The sequence below is a fragment of the Zonotrichia leucophrys genome, chromosome 15 (assembly GCF_028769735.1).
Source record: "Zonotrichia leucophrys gambelii isolate GWCS_2022_RI chromosome 15, RI_Zleu_2.0, whole genome shotgun sequence".
Lineage (NCBI taxonomy): Eukaryota > Metazoa > Chordata > Aves > Passeriformes > Passerellidae > Zonotrichia > Zonotrichia leucophrys.
Genome location: NC_088185.1, coordinates 8,903,559 through 8,909,734, shown reverse-complemented (window position 1 = coordinate 8,909,734; position 6,176 = coordinate 8,903,559). Strand labels below are relative to the sequence as shown.

General features: G+C 42.8%; 1 long non-coding RNA gene across 4 annotated transcripts in view; it reads left to right on the top strand.

Annotated features, from left to right (window-relative positions):
- The first annotated feature begins 832 nt into the window (after positions 1-832).
- Positions 833-6,176, top strand: part of LOC135454600 (uncharacterized) — a 46,604-nt gene continuing 41,260 nt past the window's right edge. For all 4 annotated transcript variants that reach the window (XR_010442151.1, XR_010442148.1, XR_010442149.1 and 1 more), the window contains exon 1: positions 833-1,035. This is a non-coding gene — a long non-coding RNA (uncharacterized LOC135454600). The remainder of the gene's footprint in view (positions 1,036-6,176) is intronic.

The window sequence follows — 6,176 nt, the reverse complement described above, 5'->3', positions numbered from 1 at the left end:
CTAATGGGGTTTTACTAAACAACAACAAAGTTATTTCTAAATAACTACTAAGAACATATTTGTGACTGCATATATTCAGATTTCCTGCAGAAACCAGTCCTGCCTTACTGAATGGAGCCCAGATGAGCCACCAAAGGCTCTGGAGCAATTTTATCCCAGGATGCAGAGGACACAATGGGAACCAAGGAGAAAATCATGTGACCCTAAAGGTATGGATCTGCTGAACGAGAACAAAAGAGTTTTGATATAAACTGTCTATAGTCACAAGCAGAAACAAGCATAGTATTGGAAATACAAACTAGGACACAAGCAAACCTTCAGGGAGGTTGTCATTGAAATTAACATGAAATTAACTATTGATACTGAAACAGACAACCAAGAGCTTCAAAGTCATTTGTAGCATTTCACAAACAATACCTACACGAAATGCCGTAAACTACAACAAAAAAAGTTCTACCTCAGCATGAGGAAAATCTTCTTTCCATGGCGGGTGGCAGAGCTGGAACACCTGATGTCTCCCTCTCTGAGGACATTCCAAACCCACTAGGACATATCCCTTTGTGATATGAAAGTGACCCTACCTTGCAGGGGAGTGTGACTGGGTGATCTGCAGATGTCCCCTCCAACCCTGACTATCCCGTGAACCTGTGAAAGCCACGTTTACTGCGCCTGAGGTCACTTTCCATATCTCAACCTCCTCCCGCCGCCAGCGCTCCCTCAGGGCCGCATCACCATCACCACGCGCTTCGTGTCCCTCCGTGCCTCACGGCGTCGCGCGCTCGATACTCAACGCTCCATCTCCGCGCCTCGTGTCCCTCCGCGCCTCCGAGCGCGAGCGCATCGCCGCGTTGCTCGCGTACCCCTCCGCGCCTCATGCTGTGGGCGCTCGAGCCGCAGGGTCGCGTCAGCGCGCCCCGTGTCCCTCCGCGGCTCGGGCCGCCCTCGCTGTGCCCTCCCGGTCCCGCCGCCACCGCAGCAGGTGGCTGGTCACCCGTGTCCTGCCCGGAGCACATTCCAGCACCAGGGACATCCCAGGTAGGCTTGAGGAAGAGATCCTCTCGGGTGTTAGAGAGTCACAGAATGGTTTGGGTTGGAAGGGATTTGTAAATTTCATCTCGTCCCAAGCCCTGCCATGGGCAGAGACACCTTTTGCTATCCCAGGTTGCTCCAGGCCCCTTCCAGCCTGGCTTTGGGCACTTCCATGGATGAAGGAGCCACAGCTTCTCTGGGCATCCTGTGCCAGGGCTTCACCTCACAGTGTTGGGACCCTGTAAAAGGAGAATGTGGGCTACCCTCAGGTAGGAGATGAGGGTGACAATTATTTTCCAAACTCAGCTTTGTGGCATTCTGTTAAACTCGCTCATGGCATTGAGTCAAATAAAATAAATTTAATTAATTAAATAAATTTGTCACCAGAAAATAGATAGAAAAGGCCTTGGTTTCTTCTCTCATTGTGAGAGCTTGAGTTGCCTTTCCCCATCTCCTGGTCCACAGTAGCACTAGCAAGATTTTAGCGTTCAGATAATACTAAAGGCTAAAACTGAGGCAAGTAACAAGAATCTAGGTGATTCCCAATAAAATTAGTTAACTCTTTCCCGATAAAATTAGTTAACTCTTGGTTATTAGCACCAACTCTTATAGCTTGGTGCTAATAAGATCAAGGTTCTATCCCTGTACAGGCCATATATATTTAAGAGTTGCACTTAATGATCCTTGTGGGTACCTTCCAACTCAAAATATTCTATGACTCAAAATCAGTGTTTATATTGTCATGTTTGTTGAAATGAAGCAAAAATACAGAAGGTAATTGAGGCAGGTTCCTGAAAATCAGAAAATTCTCCCTGGTGTCTCATTGTTCTGAAGTTTGTTCTCCTGTGTTTCTCTCTAAACTCTCTATTTAATCAACTTACTGTCTTTGATCAGCCATACTAAAGCAAGACTGCAGTTCTGTTTGGATATTGCTGCATTTTAGCTGGGCACCAGAAACGTTTCTTAATGATAAGACCTGTTTTAGACAGCTGAACTCTCTTTCAATGAAACTCAGAGAGTCCCTGTTATTACAGCCAGTGGTAAATTCATTGTACAAAATACTCAGTAGGTAGCAGTTTCAGGACAAAACTAAACTGATATTTTCCCTTCAGGATTTTGGGGAGTTGCTCTATGAAACATGGGAGCTGTGAAAAAGCTGGGGTTTCCCAGCTGCCTTGCCTAGATTGCTTACACCTGTGAATAGTTAAGAGTTCAGTTCTATGAGCTCTTCTTTCTGGAAGGCCATAAGTAGTATTGACTCACCAGATCATTGAAACGGTTCAATTTTCAGTTGCAGAGAAGAGTTATATCAGCAGATTCAGGTCCCTAATAAAATTCAGGAATGGGCAAGAGCAGCCTTGATTCAAAATTTGAATATAGCATTGATAAATTTATTTCTGTTGATCATGAACATTTTCACACTCTAGAGAAGTAACCAAAGCATTAAGTTTGCATTTAAATCTCCTTATTCCATAGCTAACATACTGAACTGTTAAAAAGATTCCAGACTATTTTTCTCAGATCATTTCTAGGTGTCCTGTATCTGCTGGTTTCATTTAGGAACTGAAGGATGAAATGGAACTAAAAACTAAAAGCCAGAGTGGTATCTTGAAGTTAAAATATTATGTATTAGGGTTCCATAAAATGTTCTCAATCAAACAGGTCTATGGAAATATACCTAATTATCAGACTAGAGTACAGAAAAGGGTGAAGAGAAGGAAGGATGTAGATTATTAAAGAACTTTGGGAACGCTGAACAGAATAAATCTCCAGTAGTAAACAGGGGAAAAAAAATCAAGTAATTGTTTTTGCCTCAGCACTGAGTATTACAGAAATACTTGCTTTGGCTGATGAGAGGAAAGGAGGGAAACAGAAGATGTTTTGAATGTTCAGTGCCCAGGCAGTGGAGTGGTTTGCGATGTGCTCTGGTACAGCTGTGTTCTGTCACACAGCCGTGCGCAGGCAGCCTTTGCTCTGCCTGCCTGGACACTCAGGTAAGAGTGAGCAGTGTCAGCTCCTGCCACCTCCCAGCCCTGGCTGTGCACAGCAGGTGCTGCAGGCTCGCTGCCAGCTGAAAGCCACCTTGTTTTCCCAGTCAGGCATTCCACAGGGTTACTGGAAAACTGCTTCAAGTGGCCATCCTGTACTAGGGAGTGTTTTTCACAACATGAACTGATTCTAATGGACCCTAGAGGGCAACTGGTATTTTCTAGTATTTGCTATGGCACTTCAGGAATGAAAATAACTCTTGCCAGACTAAACAAGGCTAAATTAAATGAAAAAAGATCCTGTCTCTAGGACAAGTGCAATAAGTTGTAGTTACAGGGCAGTGGAGGAACTGACAGAATAGTTCCTTTCGGGTACGATGATGTCACGGTGCACAGCTTTGGTCTATTGACTGAGGTGGATTTTGTATTCCCATGTATCTTATCATCAACACTCTCAAATCAGTTTTACCCTTTTGAGGAAGGGAAGTGAGAGTTGGAGGTTGGATTTTTATTAGGCACAGCTGGTCCAAGGGACGTCATTTATTCCTAAAGCCAGGGCTGTCTTTCATATGAAACCATGGGGTGGATGGTGGGCAGGGGGAATCACTCGAAGTGGTTTCAACAGCTGGGGGTCAAATTATAGGGAAAAGTGGAGAGAAGTGAAATTTATAATCTATAATTTGAAACCAAAATAAGAATGAGACAAGCTTATTTGAAGGACTGGAAGGAAAAGGATGTGATATATGGCCTGATACAGCCAAGCAAAATGAACACTGCCATTGCACTATTACTTTGCAGACAATCCAAAAAAACCAAAAGAGCTTATTAAGGCTGTCTCTGTGGAGATCTAATTAGGTCATACAAACAATCTCTTGTTAATAGGACCCTTTAACTGTACATAGACACCTTAAGAAGTCTGTAGCAGATATAGGAAAGATTCTGATCCATGATGGGAATAAGAAGTGAAAAAAAGCAAACAAATAACAGATGAGAAATTGGCATAGGAATAAAAAAAGGTCTATAAACAGAATTATTGAAGTAGGAGAGGAACGTGAGAGCCTTATTCTTCCCTAGAGGTGACGTTGTCCTATTCTGTTAGACATGATCTACTTTGCTTGAAGTTAAGGGAATGGAGAAGAGGAATTGGTAGGAAACAATGCATTTTGAAGGGGAAGAAAAAGCTTCCATGGGAGAAAGATCATGTTAAAGGAATGTGTTTGCTTAGAGTGACTGATAGCAGTGACTACATGCCTCATCCTAGTAAAGGAGACCTTAGAGGTGTTGGGTGTAAATTAAAAACAAGTGCAGTGGGACCATTTCTGGCTTCAGGACATCATGCAAGAAAGGTGTCAAAGGTGTGTGGGTCCTCACTTAGTGGAGACTGGATTTCTCAAGACAGCAGCAGCACCAAGTGACCCACTCACAGTGGAGGTGTGGTCCTTCTTTACACTTATCTTCTGTCCTTCCCAAGTTTCCAGGCAGCAAATAACTGTTTCACACCTGTTACTCCCATTATGTCCCAATAATACTCTGACCACTTCTCTAGCACAGAACCCCACTCCTGTACTTGTTATAGCTAAGGGTTGAATAATATTTTTATGAACATATCCTATAATCTTGAAAGAGTTATGGACTTAATCATTGCAGGATATTTTGTGGGCCAGAAAATGTTCATTGTATATAGCAGTGTACCTGGATAAGGGAGAATTTAACATCTGAATATCTGCAGAAAGCACACACTGAATGAGCAGTTGTTCATGGCATACTTGGAATGTGCTGTTCAGTCACCAGTGGGTGTACAGTATTTCTGTTGCCTGAGTCCTGTAACTGACTCACTTGGGGTGAATTTCAGGTGGGATATTCACAGTGGCCTGGTTCTGAGCTATTTGCAACAAGCAACATTGCACACTAACACTTACAGGTAGTAAAGCATCTGAAATTTCAGAATGTCACAATCCACTTACCAGTGGCTCAATACTATAAAGAGCCTAATTCAGTACTCAGACAGAATCTTCCCTTGAGTATTTAAGTCCCACTGAATCAGATGCTGAGAGAGTCAAAACCTTAAAAAAAAAAACACTTTGGACACCTTTATATGCATTTCAATCCAGCAGTGCATGGCCCTACAGCATTTTATCAGCAGTATTTAAGCTCAATACCCATATGAAAACCAGAGAGGTCATATGGCTTTGCTTATGCTGTGCTGAATCATTTCCTATAGATTGTGTATGTAACCTGTAGTTCAGCTGGCAAAAAGCATCCCATCCTATCCCATCCCAATCCTTCACTCCTCCACTGCAAGTATAGCTGTCCCAGGGAAGGGATGGCTTAGGAGATTTGTTAGGCTTCCTTTCTGGCCTGTTTTCTATGACTCTCTGCTGTGTTCTATAAAGTAAGTCTGACACTCCACTGTTGGATTTTGGAGCACCCAAGTTATAACTAGTTGAAAAACCCCAGTGAAGGGACTGTCTACTCATCACCCTGGACAGTTTTTACCAGTATGTGTTATCTAGAACAAGGACAAAGTGGGAGTACTGCTAGTCTCAGGAGGAGGCCAGGAATTTTAGAAGCAGCACTGAAAATAAGATGAGCTACCTGTAGCAGAATTTCTGCGAACTCAACTACATCTGCATAGTGGTCTACAGAAAAGTATCCTCATTTTAGATGACTTTATTCACAAATCTGTCATCTCTTGTTGTATATGCAAAGGAAGCAGTCAAAGAGCTGCCTGGAAGTTCACCCTGCCATGACTGAGCTGCATTTCACTTTAGATTGTGATGGAACTTCTTTACAATGGATCTTTGTCTACTGCAAAAGTTTGCAATCAGGGGTTTCAAGAAGGCAAAAAATAAGAGTCCAGAAGCTAATTTTAAGTATTTATAACAAAATAAGTAGCCTAAGTGCCAAGTTATATACAGGCACCCTGTATATCAGCAGGTGCCATCATGTATAGGAAACTCAAGGCAGTGATTTGGTAGCAAACCAACTGAGCTGATACCATGTTTTGTGGGTGACATCATCACTGCTGGATGGCTCTTTGGAATAAATAACCTCTTCCACATGTCCCTAAGCACACAGCTCCCAAAATAAATTTCAATTGCTGTAAGGCTCAAGGACGTCCTAAATCACCTTGGGTTAATAAGCAGCAGAAATGGAAGA